The sequence below is a fragment of the Micromys minutus genome, assembly GCF_963924665.1.
Source record: "Micromys minutus genome assembly, chromosome: 12".
NCBI lineage: Eukaryota > Metazoa > Chordata > Mammalia > Rodentia > Muridae > Micromys > Micromys minutus.
Window position 1 is genome coordinate 15,543,178 of NC_137981.1, and position 18,639 is coordinate 15,561,816.

Below are 18,639 nucleotides of genomic sequence, written 5' to 3' on the forward strand. Positions count from 1 at the left end.
CTCCTACACTGGGGTATTGAGCCTTTTTAGGGTCAACGACCTCTCCTCTCGATGCCTGACTAGGCCATCCTATGCTGCTGGAACCCTGGGTCCCTCCATGTACTCTTTGGTAAGTGGTTTAGTCTCTGGGAGCTCTGGGGGTCTGGTTGATTGATATTGTTGTTCTTACTATGGTGTTGAAAACCCCTTCAGCTCCTTCAGTCCTTTTCCTAACTCCTCCATTGGGGACCCCATTCTCAGTCCAATGGTTGGTTGAGAGCATTCATATCTGTATTTGTCAGTTTCAGGGAGAGCCTCTCAGGAGACAGCTATATCAGAGACCTGTCAGCATGCACTTCTTGGCATCTACATTATTGTCTGTGTTTAGTGACTGTATATGGGATGTATCCCCACCGTCTCTGGATGGTCCTTCCTTCAGTCTCTGCTTCAAATTTTGTCTCTGTATTTCCTCCTGTTAATATTTTGTTCCCCCTTTTAAGAACGGAAGCATCCCCTCTTTGAACTTCCAACTTCTTGAGTGTCATGTGATATGAAAAATGTATCTTAAATATTCCAAGATACATATAAGTGGGCTAATATCCACTTATCAGTGAGTGCATGCCGCGTGTGTTCTTCTGTGACTGGGTTACTTCACTCAGGATATTTTTTAGTTTCATCCATTTGCCTAAGAAATTCATAAAGTCATTGATTTTTAATAGCTGAGTAGTACTCCATTGTGTAAATGTCCAACATTTTTTCTGTATCCATTCTTCTGTTGAAAGACATCTAAGTTTTTTTCAGCTTCTGGCTATTACAAACAAGGCTGCTATGAACATAGTGGACCATGTGTCTCTGTTACATGTTGAAACATCTTTTGGGTATATGCCCAGGAGTGGTATAGCTGGGTCCTGAAGTAGTACTATGTCCAGTTTTCTGAGAAACTGCCATAATGATTTCCAGAGTGGTTGTACCAGCTTACAATCCCACCAACAATGGAAGAGTGTTCCTCTTTCTCCACATCCTCACCAGTATCTGCTGTCACCTGAGTTTTTAATCTAAGTCATTCTGACTGGTGTGAGGTGGAATCTCAGGGTTGTTTTGATTTTCATTTCCCTGATGTCTAAGGATGTTGAACATTTCTTTAGGTGCTTCTCATCCATTCAATATTCTTCAGTTGAGAACTCTTTGTCTGGATCTGTCCTCTAATTTTAAATAGGGTTATTTGATTCTCTTGGGTCTAACTTCTTGTGTTCTTTGTATATATTGGATATTATACCTCTATCAGGTGAAGGATTGGTAAAGATCTTTTCCCTATCTGTTGGTTGCTGTTTTGTCCTATTGACAATGTCCTTCCTGTGCCTTACAGAAACTTTGCTATTTCATTAGGTCCCATTTGTCAATTCTTGATCTTAGAGCATAAGCCATTGGTGTTCTGTTCAGAAAATTTTCCCCTGTGCCTATGTGTTCTAAGCTCTTCTGCACTTTCTCTTCTACTAGTTTTATTGTATTGGGTTTTATGTGAAGGTTTTTGATCTACTTGAACTTGAGCTCTGTACAAGAAGATAAGAATGGATCAATTTGCATTCTTCTACATGCTGACTTCCAGTTGGACCAGCACCATTTGCTGAAAAATTGTGTCTTTTTTCCACTGGATGGTTTTTATTTCTTTGTCAAAAATCAAGTTACCATAGGTGTGTGGGTTTATTTCTGGGTCTTCAACTCTATTTCATTGATCTACCTGCCTGTCTCTGTGCCAATAACATACAGTTTTTATCATGATTGCTTTGTAATACAGCTTGAGATTGGGAATCGTGATTCTCCTGGAAGTCCTTTTATTGTTGAGAATAATAATTGCTTTCCCGAGTGTTTTGTTATTTCAAATGAATTTGCAAATTACTCTTTCTAACTTTATGAAGAATTGAATTGGAATTTTGATGGAGATTGCATTGAATCTGTAGATTGCTTATGGCAAGATGGCCATGTTTACATATTAATCCTGCCAACCCATGAGCATGGAAGATCTTTCCATCTTCTGAGATCTTCTTCATTTTCTTTCTTCGAAAACTTGATGTTCTTGTCATACAGATCTTTCACTTCCTTGGTTAGTGTCACACCAAGGTATTTTATATTGTTTGTTACTATTGTTAAAGATGTCATTTCCCTAATTTTTTTTTCATTTTACTCTAGGAAAGACTAGTACATAAAAAAAGAAATCTCATTAAAAGAGCATACCCAGGAGTGCCATTTCTACTTCTCAAAAAATAACTGTGCTCATATAGACTATGTACCAGCCTAAACAGGAGAGTGTCTTAATTTTCTAGTCGCCCATGTTAGTACCACATTCTCAGACCTAACTATGTCAAGTAGCCAGTGAGCCAGTATGACCAGGTGAGTGCTTCAGATACCAACTAGCCTACTTCATCTCCATGTTCCCAGGCCTATCTGTGGCTACTCTGCCTGTAAACCAGCCCATCCAGTTGAGAAACACAGATCTCAATCCACTCACATTCTTCCCAAGACTCCCATAAAGCCTAAAGCCTTGAGTCCTGAAACCTGCATACTAATCTAGGTGAGTACATTTCCTAGAAATTTCTTGTACCATCCCCACACTCCCATGCACAGCTGAACTTGGACATCTTTTGAACCAGTACAGAGACCAGGCCTGGATCATATTTACACACGTTCTTGATTATCACTGAATTAGAATAACTCTCATCCCTGCAAGCAATAAGAAGGAACTGTAGCAGGAGGAATGACCTACCAACTCTTAGAAGCTGATCTGAAACAAACAAGCTTGATAAACATCAAAAGCAGGAACAAAGTCATCTACAAGAGAGGTAGGATACAATATCAGACACAATGAAAGAAGTGGACATGCCTAGATCATATTACAAATCACAGCAAATATGAAAAGTCAAGAAAACCCGACTCCCACAAAACCCATCAGTTCTACAGCAATGTTTTCCAATAAAAATTACCTGGATTAATACCAGGACACAGAAGCAGGTGATCCTACACTAATATTTCACAAAATAGGCATTAAGCTAAAATTCATCAGAAGAGAGAAGGAAAGATAGTTCATTTTAATTAAGGAAACAGTTAACCAAGAAGACATTAAATCCTAAACATATAGGCTCCAAATTCAGGGGTACCCAATTTTGTATGAAAAAAACATCTGCTATTGGATTCAAAGACACAGATTCATATCAGTTCTGTAATAATAGGTGGTTTCAATATCCCTACTTTCTCCAATAGACAAATCATGAAAAGAAAGTAAACAGATAATCATTAGAATTGAACAAAATCATACACCAAGTAAACCTAGCAGTATCTACAGAACTCTACACAAACACCAAAGGATATATATATATATATACATTCTGTTCAATAATACATGGAAGGTTCCCTAAAATAGAGTACATTCTTGGACAGAAGATAAATATTGACAAATTCAGAAAAACTAAAATAATTCTGTTCATCTTTTCTGACTGCAATATAATATCAATAACAAACAAATTTCTAATAGTTATACAAGCTCCTGAAGACTTAATTGCCCCTTATTTAATAATGAATAGGTCAAAGGAGAAATTTTTTTAAAGTCCTGTAATGAAATTAAAATGACAACACACACACACACACACACACACACACACACACACACACATACACACATCCTTCTGAGATACATTAAAAGCAGACTAGAAGACTTTATAGTTCTAAGGACTTATATTTTAAATAGAGATCTAAAATACAAATAGATGATTTAAAGATACAATTTAAAAATTTGGAAAAAAATAAAACAACAAATCCAATAGATAGAATAAGGTAACAAAAATTAAGGCAGAAATCAATGAAGTAGAATTTAAAAATACAAAAAATAAAGTAAAGAGTTGATTATTCCAAAATACAAAGAAGATTGACAGAATTTTGATTTAATTAATCAAAAGAAAGAGATATGACACTCATTAACAGAATCAGAGATAAGAAGACACCAAAGAAACTCAGATTGTTGTAAGAGAACACTTTAAAAACCTGTACTGCATAGCAACATGGAGCTTCCCAAGGACCAGCTAGACCCAGGTGATATTAATTGGCATTAAATAGCTATGAACATTAAGGATTTTACAGTGCCTGCGAAACTGAATCCTTTCTCGTTCCTCCACTGGGAGTTCGCTAACCATCTAAGAGACCCCTACAAGACTCTGCCATCTACCTTGAAGAACTCTGAACAGTCTGCAAAGCTGAGAAGGACTCACACACTGAGAGAGCCCCAGAATCTGAGATCTGAGATTGCTGTTGCTTTTCTTCTCAGCTGCTCCAGACACGTGAACAGAGGGTGCAAGCTGGGCTTTCTTCTGCAAGTCTAAGTACCTGGTAACCATCCGATATAGAGACATTTGAGTTGGAGTTGGAGCCCCATGACAGCATAGTGAAGTCTCCTGTGGCTAGAGCATCTAGAACAGTTTCCATAGTTTCCAGCACCAGGAATAGGTTTGCAAACACCCTATCCAAAATCCGTTTTCAGGATAAGTTAAAGAAAGTCAGTTTCTGGGCGTTGCTCAAAGAGTGATAACCGACAAGAATTTGAATGTCAAGATGAAGGCTTGGAGCTGGGAATGCAATGTTCCCTCACTATTGGGGGCAGATGCTGCAAAGGATGTCGGCCATTGAATTCAACTTAAAACTTCTGACCAGCCTCCACCATGACGATATGTCTCAGGAGCACTAGCTCTCAGAAGGCCTGAGGAAAGGAGAAGAAAATTACACACATAGACTACAGTTAAAAAAAAATAGTATTGTGAAATTCCATGAAAAACAATGCTCCCTACAAAATGGGGAAGAAGAAAACTAATGTTTCCTGGATGTCTGCCAGGTGTGTGGGGGTTTGCGTGCACAGAGCCTTGGTATCTGTGCTCAGTGCGCCACGGAACATAGCATTGTTCTGATTCTGTCGTGGAGATCAAAGCCTTAGGCAGAACACGGATTTGCTCCAGCTTCCACAGTTCATGGCAGGAAGATCTTGATTAAAATTCAAATCTCACAGACCCTGAAGTCCAGGCTCTATCTATTCTGCAATACTACCTCTTAAAGAACAGCTTGAAAATTAGGGAAAAGGTACCCTTCACAATTGTCACAAAAACTATGAAATACCTTGGTGTGACTCTAACTAAGCAAGTGAAGGACCTGTACGACAAGAACTTCAAACCTCTAAAGAAGGAAATTGAGGAGGATCTCAGAAAATGAAAAGATCTCCCATGCTCATGGATTGGAAAGATCAACATTTTAAAAATGGCCATCCTACCAAAAGCAATCTACAGATTCAACGCAATCTCCATCAAAATTCCAACACAGTTCTTCATGAAATTGGAAAGATCAATGTGCAATTTCATATGGAATAACAAAAGACCTAGAATAGCGAAATCCATCCTCAACAACAAAAAAACCTCTGCGGGAATCACTATCCCTGACCTCAAGCTATATTACAAGGCAATTGTGCTGAAAACTGCATGATACTGGTAGAGAAATAGGCATGTGGATCAATGGAATAGAATAGAAGATGCAGAAATGAGCCCTCACATATATGGTCACCTGGTTTTTGACAAAGGAGCCGTAAACATTCAATGGAAAAAGGACAGCCTATTCAACAAATGGTGCTGGTCCAACTGGCACTCAACATGCAAAAGAATGAAAATAGACCCTTTCTTATTACCTTGTACAAAGCTCAAGTGTAAGTGGATCAATGATCTCCACATTAAACCAGATACACTGAAACTATTAGATAAGAAAATAGGGAAACCTTTAGAACATATAGGCACAGGAGAAAATTTCCTGAACAAAACACCAATGGCTCAAGCTCTAAGGTCAAAGATTAACAAATGGGACTTAATGAGATTGCAAAGTTTCTGTAAGGCTAAGGACATTGTCAAAAAAACAAAACTGCAGCCAACAGAATGGGAAAAGATTTTTACCAACTCCACATCACATAGAGGCCTAATATCTAAGGTATACAAAGAACTCAAAAAGCTAGACACCAGAGAATCAAATAACCCTATTAAAAAATGGGGTAAAGAGCTAAACAAAACATTCTCAGTTGAGGAATATCGAATGGCTGAGAAATATCTGAGGAAGTGCTCGAAATCCTTAGCCATCAGGGAAATGCAAATCAAAACAACCCTGAGATTCCACCTCACACCAGTCAGATTGGCCAAGATCCAAAACTCAGACGACAACAGATGCTGGCGAGGTTGCGGAGAAAGAGGAACCCTTCTCCACTGTTGGTGGGGTTGCAAACTAATACAACCACTCTGGAAATCAGTCTGGCGATACCTCAGAAAATTAGACATAATACTACCTAAAGACCCAGCTATTCCACTTCTGGGCATATACCCCAGAGACACTTTAATAGACAACAAAGATATATGCACCACAATGTTCATAGCAGCTCTATTTATGATAGCCAGAAGCTGGAAAGAACCCAGATGTCCTTCAGAAGATGAATGGATAAAAAAAAAATGTGGTACATTTACACAATGAAATACTACTCAGCCACAAGAAACAATGACTCAACCAAATTCTTAAGAAAATGGCTGCATCTAGAGAATATGATCCTGAGTGAGATAACCCAGTCACAAAAGAACAGACATAATGTTCAGTCACTGAAAGTGGGATGCTAACCCCAGAGGCTTGCACTCCCCCAGAAACAACTCACAGACTGTATGAAGTCCAAGAAATAAAAAAAAACAAAACAAAACAAAACAAAATATTTACAAAACAAGAAAACTTTGACTATTTCCATGTTACATTTTGTTTTACATGTACTTTATGCTCATTGTAACTATTAAGTTTTCAATGCATACTATCAAACCTTTAAAAAAATCAGGTACTGACTAAAAAATATATTCATACAGTTTTATGTAAAAATTATTTTAAAATATGAAAAAAGTACTGACAAAAATATATTGTATAATTTTATGCAAACAATGCTTAAAATCTGTACATTTATCTTTGTTTTGTAAAATAAAGTTGTTTAAAAAAAAAAAAAAGAACAGCTTGAGCCACCCCTGATAGGTGGTTAGGCTCTTCTTAACCTAAAGAAAGTGTATTTTTACCATGCACCAACTAAAACATCTATGATACGGATGCCTTGTTAACGATGGGATGGCATACTTAGATCATGAATGAATTACTTGATTATGATTTCAATCAACTTTATAGCATGGCTTGCTCCAGATAAATAATAGAATGATACTGTCCCCTCCCACCATTAAAAAAAAAACTGTACTGCAGAAAACTGAAAAAGATAAAGAAAATGGCCTAATTTACAAATTCATATAACCAACTAAAATTAAATCAAAAATACATAAACTTAAACAGATAAAAACTAATTAAGGAGATTGAAACAGTGATTATGACTTTCTACAAAAAAAAAGCTCAGGCCCAGATGGATTTAAATAGAGTTCTGCCAGACTTTAAAAAACTAAACTAGTTGCAATACGTTTTCAATGCATACTGTCAAGCCCTTGAAAAAAATCAAGTACTGACTAAAAAACATATTCACATGGTTTTATGTAAAATTTATTTTAATGTCTGAAAAAACAGTACTGACAAAAATGTATAATTTTAAGCAAAAAATGTTTAAAATCTTTTAAAAAATAACAAGCTGTTAGTCTTTTGTGTAGATGGAAATATCTCAAGAAACACTTCTTGTTATGATTAATAATTTGAGTCTTATTTGTAACAGATAAGAGACCAATGTATTTTCCATGTATTTTCATGTTAAAAAAAAATAAATCTTGTTTTGAAGACAAAAAAAAATAATTCAATAAAAGGCATTTTAACAATAAAAAAAAAACTAAACTAAACTTCTCAAATGATTCATAAAATAAAAACAGAAGGAACACTTCTAAACTCCTTATTTAAATACAGCATTAAATTAGGGAAAAAACTAAACAAAGACATAGGTTTTCAATATCCCTCATAACCATGATCATACCAACAAATGTAAAAAGTTTCTTTGATAAAATCTAATCAACTTTTCATGATAAAAGCCCTAAGAAAGTAGGACTGAGGAACCATACCTTAATAAAGTAACAATTATGTATAATTTTGGCCAATGGTTTTCTAAATGAAGAAAACTCAAAGCAGACCATTAAAACCAGAAATGAGTTAAGACTGCCCACTGTTAGCACTCACTGAAGTGGGAATTTCTGGGGTTTTTTGAGACTCAGTTCTGTCATGTGATGTTTGTCTGGAAACTGTCTTATGAGAGGATGTTTTGCTGAGAGCAGACAAGTGGTATTTTCCTAGAAGTTGCCCACTAAAAGGGCATATGATGTTTTACTGGAGTGGATGCTTGAGAAAACGTGTGAGGTTTGAAGAGTACACCCTTTGCTGGTCTTCATTGGGCTGTGCTGACACTGGTCTTCGCTGATGATGCTCTTGCATTTGTTCGCCTTACTTTCTTCACTGATCATCACTTGTGACTTCAAAGAGAGAAATACACCAAAGAACTCCTGGCAGTATTCTGGCTTCTTCTTGCTGTATCCACAGACTCATGCTAATTGGCAGAGCCTCGAAGCTTCTTCTGGATCTAGCCACTGCTACTGATTTTTGTTTAGTGTTTGCCAAATTGACTGCACTGCCACTGTTGATTGATGTTTTTCTAGTGGACTGGACTGCTGACGACAAAGATTAGAACCACCCCACATTACTATTTCTAAACAGATCTACAACCAACGTTTCCTATTAATCTTTCTTTTTTCTTACCTCTCTGGTGGGTAGTGGGCTAGAAGGGAGATTAAAACATTAAGGAATTATAATTAAAGTAGGTTTTGAAAAAAATAAGTTTACAAGCTAGTGCAATGAGAGAAAAAATTAAATGGATAGAAATAGGAAAACAAGTCAATTTATCTGTATATTCTGATAATATGCTATCATATATGAGACCACAAAAGTTCTATGATATAACACCAAGAAATAATTAATAATTTCAGAAAAGTGGCAGAATATAAAATCAATTTGAGGAAAAACTTTCAAAATTCCAATAATAAAAATGCTAAGAAAAAAATCAGGGACAGACTCATTCACAACAGTCTTATATAAAAGTAGTAAAAATAAAACATCTTGAAATAAATTTAACATAGAAGAAAAGACTTCTACAATGAAATTTCTAATGATAGAGATTGAGAAAGACACAGAAACTAAAAGGGCCTCCTAGGACCATCAATTATTATATATAATACTGTGAAAATGATCATTTTCCCAAAAACTGTGTATGGACCTAATGCTATTCCAATAAAAAATTTCCACTTTTTTTCAGAAATAAAAAAAATCTAAAATTGATGTGAAACCATAAAAAGCTCAAGATAACCAAAACAATCCTAAGAAAGTAAAGAACAATGCTCCAGAAACTACACTTTCTTTAAAGCTATTTTACAGATATATAGTAATAAAAGTAACAGCATGGCACTTGCACATAAACAGACATGTAGATCGATGGAATAAACAAACATGAGTATAAACAACCACAGCCATCTGATCGTTGATGAAGATGCCAAAACACACACTGGGAAAAAGATAACACCTTCAGCAAATGGTACTAAAAGCCTGGGTGTCACATACAGAAGAATACTTATCGCTTCACATAAATACTAACTCCATAAGGGTCAAAGACCTCAGTGAGAAACCTGAAACTGAAGGAAACATAGGCAGTACCTACTTGCATGACATAGATGTAGAATGGACTTTATGAATAGGGTTCCATATGCCCCAGAATTAAGACTAAAAATTGACAAATGGACCCAACAAAGCTTCTGTGTAGCTAATATCATATCCAGTGTAAAGGAAGCCAGAGAATCTCAGCCTGCATTATATCTGCCAGAGGACTAACAGCCAGAATACACAAAGAACTCAAACACGAAAATGGTGGATCTGAACAAAGTTTCTCTGAAAAAAAGAAATGAAAATGACTAAGAACTATCTCAAAAAGTGATCATCATCCTCTGCAATTAGGGAAATATAACTTAAAACTACTTTGAGATGTCTTTTTACTCCAGTCAAAATAGGTAAAAACCACAAAAAAAAATGTTGGCTAGGAGACATGTAGGAAGACATGTAAACATGTTTGAAATATAAAAAATAAAGTTTTTTTTATGGACTCTAAAATTTTTCCAAAATACCTCATTCTTGAGAAAGTAGGCAAGGACAGAATTTTCTGGCTGACAGCCACAAGATCTCATAGAAAAGTCCAAATATGCATCATCATCAGCTTAAACCTCTCAAAGTTATTGAGAATATATAAACAAAGTTTTAGTGTACAGGTCAAGCTATGCTGACTAAACTGAGTTAAGACAAAACAATTTTCAGAAAAAGACCCTCTACCCCTCCCTGTGATAAACTCCGAGAAAAACCACCAGGAGTCATCCTGACCCTGCCTGACCACCCAGTTCCTCCCTCCTCTTAGAGACTTTCCAAAATGGCCCTTTCCCAAGGCCAGGGACAGGTCTAGATGAGAAAATGACTAATCAAGCCAAAACAGCCCCTTAATCAGGTTAGTCAATGCCTGAAAAGGTCCTTTGATCCACCAATGAGAATAAGACAACTACCCTGTTGCTGAAGTTTACCCACTGATGATAATAAAAGATGTGTGTTTTTTGAGTTTGGGGTTGACTCTCCCTGCAAGGATGAGCAACCCCATGTACATGGAATAAAATCTCTTACCATTGCAGTGATCTATCGTCTAATTGTGTTCGGTGCGTCATGCTCCTGAGCTAAGACCCCCTTGGGGTCTTACAACAGCATCAGTCATTGTTGATAGGAGTACAAACTGCTGCAGCCACTCTTGAAACCAGTGTGGCAAATCAAATAAACCAAAATTAACTCTACTATATGAACCATTACATCAGTCCTTGACATATATCCAAATGACCAAAATTCTTACTCCACAAATACTTGTTCAACCATGTTCATTGTTGCTCTACGCACAATAGGTAGGGAATAGAAACAACCTGAATGTGCTTCACTGAAGAATAGATATTTAATATGTGGTTAATATACACAGTGGTATTTTCAACTAAAAAAGTAAAATTTTCAAAAACTTGAAAATATTATATTGTAATCCAGACACAAAAAGGCAAATTAGACATATTTTTTTTCTTATTTATGGTTCTTAGGTTCAAATCTTTAGATTGTGTAGCGTGGAGAGTAAGCTAAGAAACCAGGAAAGTAAAGAGGGACCAAGAGGGGATAGGGAAGGGACTTCCTGAGACAGCAATAGCAGGACTCAGGTGCTCTGAAGTGGAAAATGGAAAAGTGAAGAAGGTTTTAACTGGACAGTGAGGACAGAGATCAATGCAATGGGGAGAGGGAGAAAGGGGCAATAAGTAAAATTAAGGGTGTTTGAAAAAAGCTAAAGGCAATCACATTATATACACTTACCCAAGATTACATAAAAAAATATATAAATACACCTGTATACATGAATAATGAAAATAATGTTATGCCACTTGGGATAATGATGCTCCTGAAAAAGCCATAGTTTATTTAGCAAAACTCCAGGGATGAGAAACTACATTTCAAGTGTTTGGTCAGAACATGTCAAGACGAGACTCCCAAAACAACACAGACTGTTGCTATTGCCCTTAGTTGACTCCAAAAATTTGAAGCTAAGACTTGTTTACTGTGTCTTTCACCTTGCATAACTATATAACCATATTTGTTACCAGCTGTGTGTGTGTGTATACTCATTTCTACAGGGCATGCCTGACTTGACATTTATTTTTCGCTTGGTGAAATTGTACTTTGTAGTGCAAAGTAAAATTAGGGAGGGATTGACCCAGCAGAAAGTGGAAAAGAGAAATGGAAACTGTTGGGGGCTCATAATTGTGGAGCTTTTTATAATGTTGATGTTATTTCTTTTAATAAAATAACAATGGTGCCGTTGCTTAGGCGAGAAGCACTGTGGCTGTATGAATAAAGACACTCTATTTGGGTCCACTCACTTAAAAGTTAACAAGTGATAAGTTTCTTCACTTTCATCAACACCAAATATCTGTCTTCAGGCTCCAGAACCATGCCGAGGCTGAACTCTGGCATTTACAATATACTCTGGTCCTAGGACTTGGAAGAATGGGATACAACTGATCTAGAAATCTTTTTCCTGAGACCTAGTTTTCGTAGTATCCAAAGATATTCAGAAAGCTGCCAAGGGCAAAAGGTATCATTAGTCCTATCAGCTGTCAAACCCATAAACCACAACAATGACCAACAACCCAAGTCTTCAATAATGGCACTTATTATCTTGGAGGAAACCAACAATCATTGAATTGGACTTTTATCAGACTCAATGGGAAGAAATCCATTCCTGCTATTGTCAACTTAACCAGATACCCATGGATAAAGAAAGAGGTCATGAACTGTATATAAGAATCTCCCGTTGCCATTTTCCTAAGCCAGTACAATTCCTAACTGCATTTTAAATACTTATCTTTATGTTTTCATAAGTGTGCCTCCTCTGTAAAAGTCTTTTTCACAGCAGCAGAAGACCATAAAAGAAAAACACTCCTAGTCATGCTGCAGAGAATGACTGACCACAGTGTGCCTAGAACAACTGACCACGGTGTGCCTAGAACAGCTGACAATGGTGTGCCTAGAACAACTGACCATGGTGTGCCCAGAACAGCTGACAATGTGTGCCTAGAACAAACACTGTGTGCCTAGGATAACTGAACACAATGTGCCTAGAACAGCTGACAATGGTGTGCCTAGAACAACTGACCACAGTGTGCCTAGAACAGCTGACAATGGTGTGCCTAGAACAACTGACCACGGTGTGCCTAGCCCCAGCTAATACATGGATAACACAAGCCCTACAGAGAACATTGCAGAAAGGCTTAACAATGTGAGAACACATTCAGATAGCATCAAGTTAGGGTGCAGCAGAACCCTTCTCATGGCCTCTTGCCTTTTACTTGTTTTTGGAGGGGCTAACACATTCCATCTCACTGAATTAACGCAATTCTTGTTATGACTCCTAGGCTGGCCCTTGACTTGTGATTGCTCTGCTTCAGTTTCCCAAGTGCTGATATTACAGGCCAGCACTGCCAGTGTGAGATCATTTCAATTCTGACAACTTCTCCCTTGTCTTTGAGCAGTGATCTCTGAAGATGTTGCTGGTGTACATACAAACTCTCAGAGACTGTAACATCGTGCACAAGACCTGAAAAAACTGAAGCCATACAAAACCCCAGCACAGCAAAGGGCAAGTGCACATAAAGTCCCACCCTTAACCAAGAAGCCTTCTGCTCTGATAACTGATGGGAGAGGAAAATCAGTTTTCTCCAATGGAGTGACAATGGGGATATCCCCACATTCAAGGCAGGCTTCAAGTTCAGAATTACTAGACCAATGGGAATGCTTTTCTGTGTGCTGTTGTCATGGGCGTTGTTTTGTCTTCTTAATTATCTTGGTTTTGAGGGTTAGTTGAGAGAACATTGAGTTGGGCATGAGGTGAAGTGGACCTGGAAGGGTATGAGGGAGAAGAAAGACTAGAATCAGATATATTGCATAAAATTCAAAAATAATAAAATTGTAATAAAAAGTAAGTGGCATTGCTCTGTTGCTGTATCTTGGGATTTGATGCAGCAGTGTGTTCATCCTTTAACTGTCCTGCTTGGCTCTGTGCAACTACTCACTGGTGTATCAAATGTTATCCTCTAGCAACTTTCTTTACAAGTTGTACAATTGGATGATGTCAGATGCTCTTTATAAATGTAAAACTTTAAACTGAATTTTTGACAGTTTCTGGTTTTTAGAAAGGACAAAGCTGACATGAGCTCTTATGGCTGTGTTGTGCACTATGAAGATATCAGCAGACACATCTAGTGAGTTAGCTGCTGACACACACTTTCTTAAATCAAAGCTTGATGATTACAGGGGAACATTTTTTAAATGAGTTAGCTACTCATACACCTGAGTTTTGTGTAAGTCTTCTTTTGTTATAAACACTAACTTTTATAGTGGTGGACTTGCCTAATAGTGATTAAATACTTCCTCAAACTTTCTTTTGTAAGGTGTGGAGATCTGATAAAGTAAAAGTGGCTTTATGATTTGTGTCTTAGTTACTGTTTTGGCTGTGAAGAGATACCATAACTAAAGCAATTTATAAACAAAATTTAAATTGGAACGTGCCTAGAGATTTAGAGAATTAGTTCATTATCACCATGGCCAGGAACATGTTAGTGAGCAGCATGGTGCTGGTGAAACTTTTCCATCCGGATCAGTAGACAGAGAAAGTGACACTGGGCCTGGTGTGGGCTTTTTAAACCTCAAAGCCTACTTCCAGTGACATACATCCAACACTTCATCCAACAAATCCACAAATATTGCAATGTTTCCCAAGCAGTTCATCAATGAGGGATAAAGCATGCCTATGAGGGCAACTTTCATTCAAACTATCATAATTCGCATGAAATTCAGAATTTTAGTTGTTCATTTTATTATTGAATCTTCAATTAGAAGGAAAATTAACTTACATTAACTCAATGTAGTTGGAATAGCATCCACAAGACCTACATGAACACAGACGAGTTTCTGGTACCGGAAGCTGCTTCCAAGATGATGCCCAAACCAGTTACTCCATGATGACTTTGTCTAACCTCTCTATTTGGGATGTGGTCACCAGTAGTTTGCTGATAGGGACATATTCTGTGCTGGCTGCATGGCTTAGGAGGATCTGAAGAGCCAGTGAGGGCTTGTGGAGGCTCAATAAAGACTAGTGTGGATGCTCTAATTCCAGAAGTGCTGGGCTGCTGCCCTGTGTTTGAAGAGACCCAAATTGGAGGAGAGAGATACAATTTCTTTACTCGCTGCCCTAAGGCCTAGACATGTACCATTATCCTCTGTGGTGGAGCTTTGCAGTTTATGAAGGAGACAGAGGCATCTCTACATGATGCCAACAGGATTGTGAGGAGGGCCATCAAGAATAACTATGGGGTCTGGCAGTGGAGCCATTGAGATGGAGCTTTCCAAATACCTGCGAATTTACTCAATGACCATTCCAGGGAAACAGCGGCTATAGATTGGGGCATATGTCAAGGTTCTGGAGATTATTCCATGGCAGCTTTGTGACAGCGTTGGCTTTGATGCCACAAACACCTTCAACAAGCTGTGGGCTCGACATGCACAGGGGGAAATGTGGTATGGAGTAGACATCAACAACGAAGACATCACTGATAATATCCAGGTGTTTGTGTGGGAAGCTGTATGCCTCATAGAGTCCATGGATGAGGCAATCAAGAGCCCCACTCCACTGTGGATGCTCCAGGTCCAGCAGCTGGCCCGGGACAGAGGCCAGGGCAGCTTCCATTGAGAGGCAGTCTGCACACCTCCTTGTGAGGTGAATTGGAGGATGAGAAAACAGTTGATTAGACTACTGTGTTCTCACTGAAGGTTATTTAAATAAAACTAAGGTTATTTGAAAGAAATAAATAAACCTACAAGAGCTCAAGCGACACAAACTTCCAGCATGTGGGGGGGGGGGTGGGCAGTTCTACATATAACCAAGAAGATACTGGCATCTGATAGCCGCTAGGAAAAGGGCAATCTTATCTTTACAGTTATGGCCTCAACAGCTCTTCGGAGAAGGCCTTAAGGGGTATAGACGGCACAAGCTGTACGTGAAGGTTCTCTCTTTCTCCAAAATCAAAGGGAGAGAAGCTGGGTGAGTAAAGAGGGGTGGGCCTGGTAAGAATTGCCAGAGAAGTAAACATGATCAGAGTGCGACATATGAAATTCCCAAAGAACTACTAACAGCCTCATTCTTCTACATAATCAAAAGATCTTCCGTTGACTGAAACATTGTGTCATCTCTTTTTCTGTTTGATGAACAACATGTCTCTTTAAAGCCTTTTGTTAAACATTAAGTTAAGAGCAGTTAATATGGTGCCAACAGATCCGACAGTACTTTGAACTTTGTTGTCTTTCTAATTTGCAACTGTCCTCATAAGAATTTGTTCTTGACAATGGGAATCTGTGAGGGAAAAGGTACAGTGACGTGAAACCACACCCTGAACTGTCTGGTGTTAGCAGAGGTGACAGAGGTACAGCATAAACTTGGAAGCCCACAGCTGTGGGAAGGCTGCTGCTTGTCTCACAGAGGTGGGGCCTTAGCTGCACACCCAGCTGCAGTTTGGGGCCAGGCTCTAGCCTTGATGGGAGCACTGTGCCTCAGCAGCACAGAAGTAAGTGCCCGAGTCCTCCAACTGGACATCCCTGATGTGCAGGGTGCTGTAGCGCTCCTGAGAATCAAATGTTGACTTTAGCCTCCCATCCTCCTTCATTCCCAGAGCCAGGTAAAAAAGATTGATGAGGCTTCCCGTGAGAGTCTGTCGAAACCACTGGACACTTCTCACGGTGGTAGAAAAATTGCATCTCAGACCAGAGCCAGTTCCCTCATGAAGACTCAGGACTGGAGGATTCTGTTCCACCTGCATTCCTCTCACCCCTGCTCAGAGGGAAAAAAAGAAAAACCATATGAAGAACAATTATTTTTAGTTTCTGCCCCTGTCTAATAGCCCAGGAGATACCCATGAGGTCAGCTTTGTCTTCTGTCCATCCCACTGGTCTCTCTAAAGCACCTCTAACCCCATGTGGGAAAACCACAACTCACAGCAAAGCCACACCCACAGCAGCCCCAGAACAGTTCCCAGGCTCCTCGCCATGGATCCTAACAAACTGCTAATGTGCCTTCACCCCAGCTCCGGGAAGTGTGTAGCTTACTTCCAACAGGCAGCAGACTCTTTATTTCTCTCACTTACCAGGCACCAATAACATCTGAGCTTTTTCATCTTGATGGAAAACCACACCCACAGCAGCTCAGCGAGGTTTCACAATAACTGCTCCCCTAGCTGTGAATGGAAACCATGCAGAGAAGGAGAAAGCCATGACACCAACTGCATGAAAAGTAAAGAGGGTGTTGGTTGGTTGGTTGGTTGGTTGGTTGGTTGGTTGGTTGGCTGGCTGGCTGGCTGGCTGGCTGGCTGGCTGGCTGGCTGGCTGGCTGGCTGGCTGGCTGGTTGGCTGGATGGCTAGTTGGTTGGATGGATGGTTAATTGGTTGGTTGGATGGATGGATGGATGAATGGATAAATGGATAGATGGATGGATGGATGGATGGATGGATGGATGGATGGATGGATGGATGGATAGATGGATGGATGGATGGACAGTCAGTAGCTGAACCACTTCTTAAATTCCTTAATTCAATAGTATTTGAGAAATCAGTCATATAAAAATTCTTGTAAAAGTCTTTGATAGAGTGCAATGTGTGCTGAGGTGTGCCTAAGATTTCTTGAAATCAACGGATCACCATCTGCAAAGAAAATATCTTCTATAAAACAATCACTTGTCAAAACAAGCAGGTTATGCACACCACATTCACTCTGATTCATTTCCTACCTCTCTCCTTCTTCTCCAGTCCCTTCCCTGCACCCTGTAGGCTCACACAAGTTCTGTGGTCTCTGTATTTCTCCTTTTATGTTTGTTCTCTATTACTTTTCCTCCTCTCGGCTGCTTGATCTTGTTTCTGCTAGTCCATGAGAAGATAGCTAAAACTTTGGCTATCACCAGTTTTATAATAATTTCTGGCTCAGTGAATGTTGGGAATTTCCACCATAAAATTTTAAAAACTGAAGCAATGCAGCAGAGATGTTTCCTATTGAACTTCAGTCCTCAAGTTGACCAGTAAAATTCTATTTCCTTATGTCTCCACACAGAATAGTCCTCACTGTGGATTTCTGGGCTCTATGAGTTTAATAGTACTATAGATGAGCAAAGCTAACAAACAGGAATAAACTTTGCTGCCTGTGACCTGACAGATTCTCATGCTCTCTAGTCTTTCTTTCTTTCTTTCTTTCTTTCTTTCTTTCTTTCTTTCTTTCTTTCTTTCTTTCTTTCTTTCTTTCTTTTTTTTACAGTCCAGTCGTTATCTCCCTCCATTTCCATCCTCTAACTGTTCCTCATCCCATACCTCCTGCCCTGCTGAATTGCTCTTTAATTGCTTTAGGCATTTCAAAAAGTCACTTCTGGGAAACCTGCAGCGCCCCCTAGTGGACCAACAGTATTAGCAAAAGTGACTTCTGACCATCTAATTCCACAAATCACAGAAAAGCAACTGCTTTCCCCCCTTTAGTTCCTTTAAGGAAATGCAAGATGATCAGAAGACATAATGGTCTAGATGGAGTGTTGGTTAAAGGTGAACCATTTTTAAAAGTGATGCATCGTGTAGATTAAACTTCTAAATTAGCTGATAGTTCTTATCATGTGCTACTTACTAGGTTTCTGTAATTCAGTTCAAAATAAATTCAAAAGCATTTACTAAAGTTTTACTGAAAGTGAATAGTAAGAACATATGTAAAAACAGGAGACACTGTTTGCAGTTTAATAAAGAAGCCTGAGATACACAGATCTGAATGAAACAAACAGGATCAGAGAAGGGCATAAGCTGAGAGCCATGTGCTCCCAGGAACAGGAAAAATGTCCTCATTCAGATGGTCAGACCCTAAATGAGGCAGACACTGTACTGACCTCTGAGAACCTTGGGACCAGAGGCCTTGCCACACAGTACTCTCCAGTCCCACAGAAACACAGTGCTCTCTGGTTCCAT

At 38.7% G+C, this 18,639-nt stretch overlaps 1 gene segment (V, D, J or C); it reads right to left on the bottom strand.

Moving 5' to 3' along the window:
* Window positions 1–16,178: 16,178 nt before the first annotated feature.
* LOC308428057 (T cell receptor alpha variable 22-like) lies at window positions 16,179–18,639 on the bottom strand. The segment is given in 2 exons: window positions 18,561–18,639; window positions 16,179–16,480 (listed from the first exon to the last, which is right to left on the bottom strand).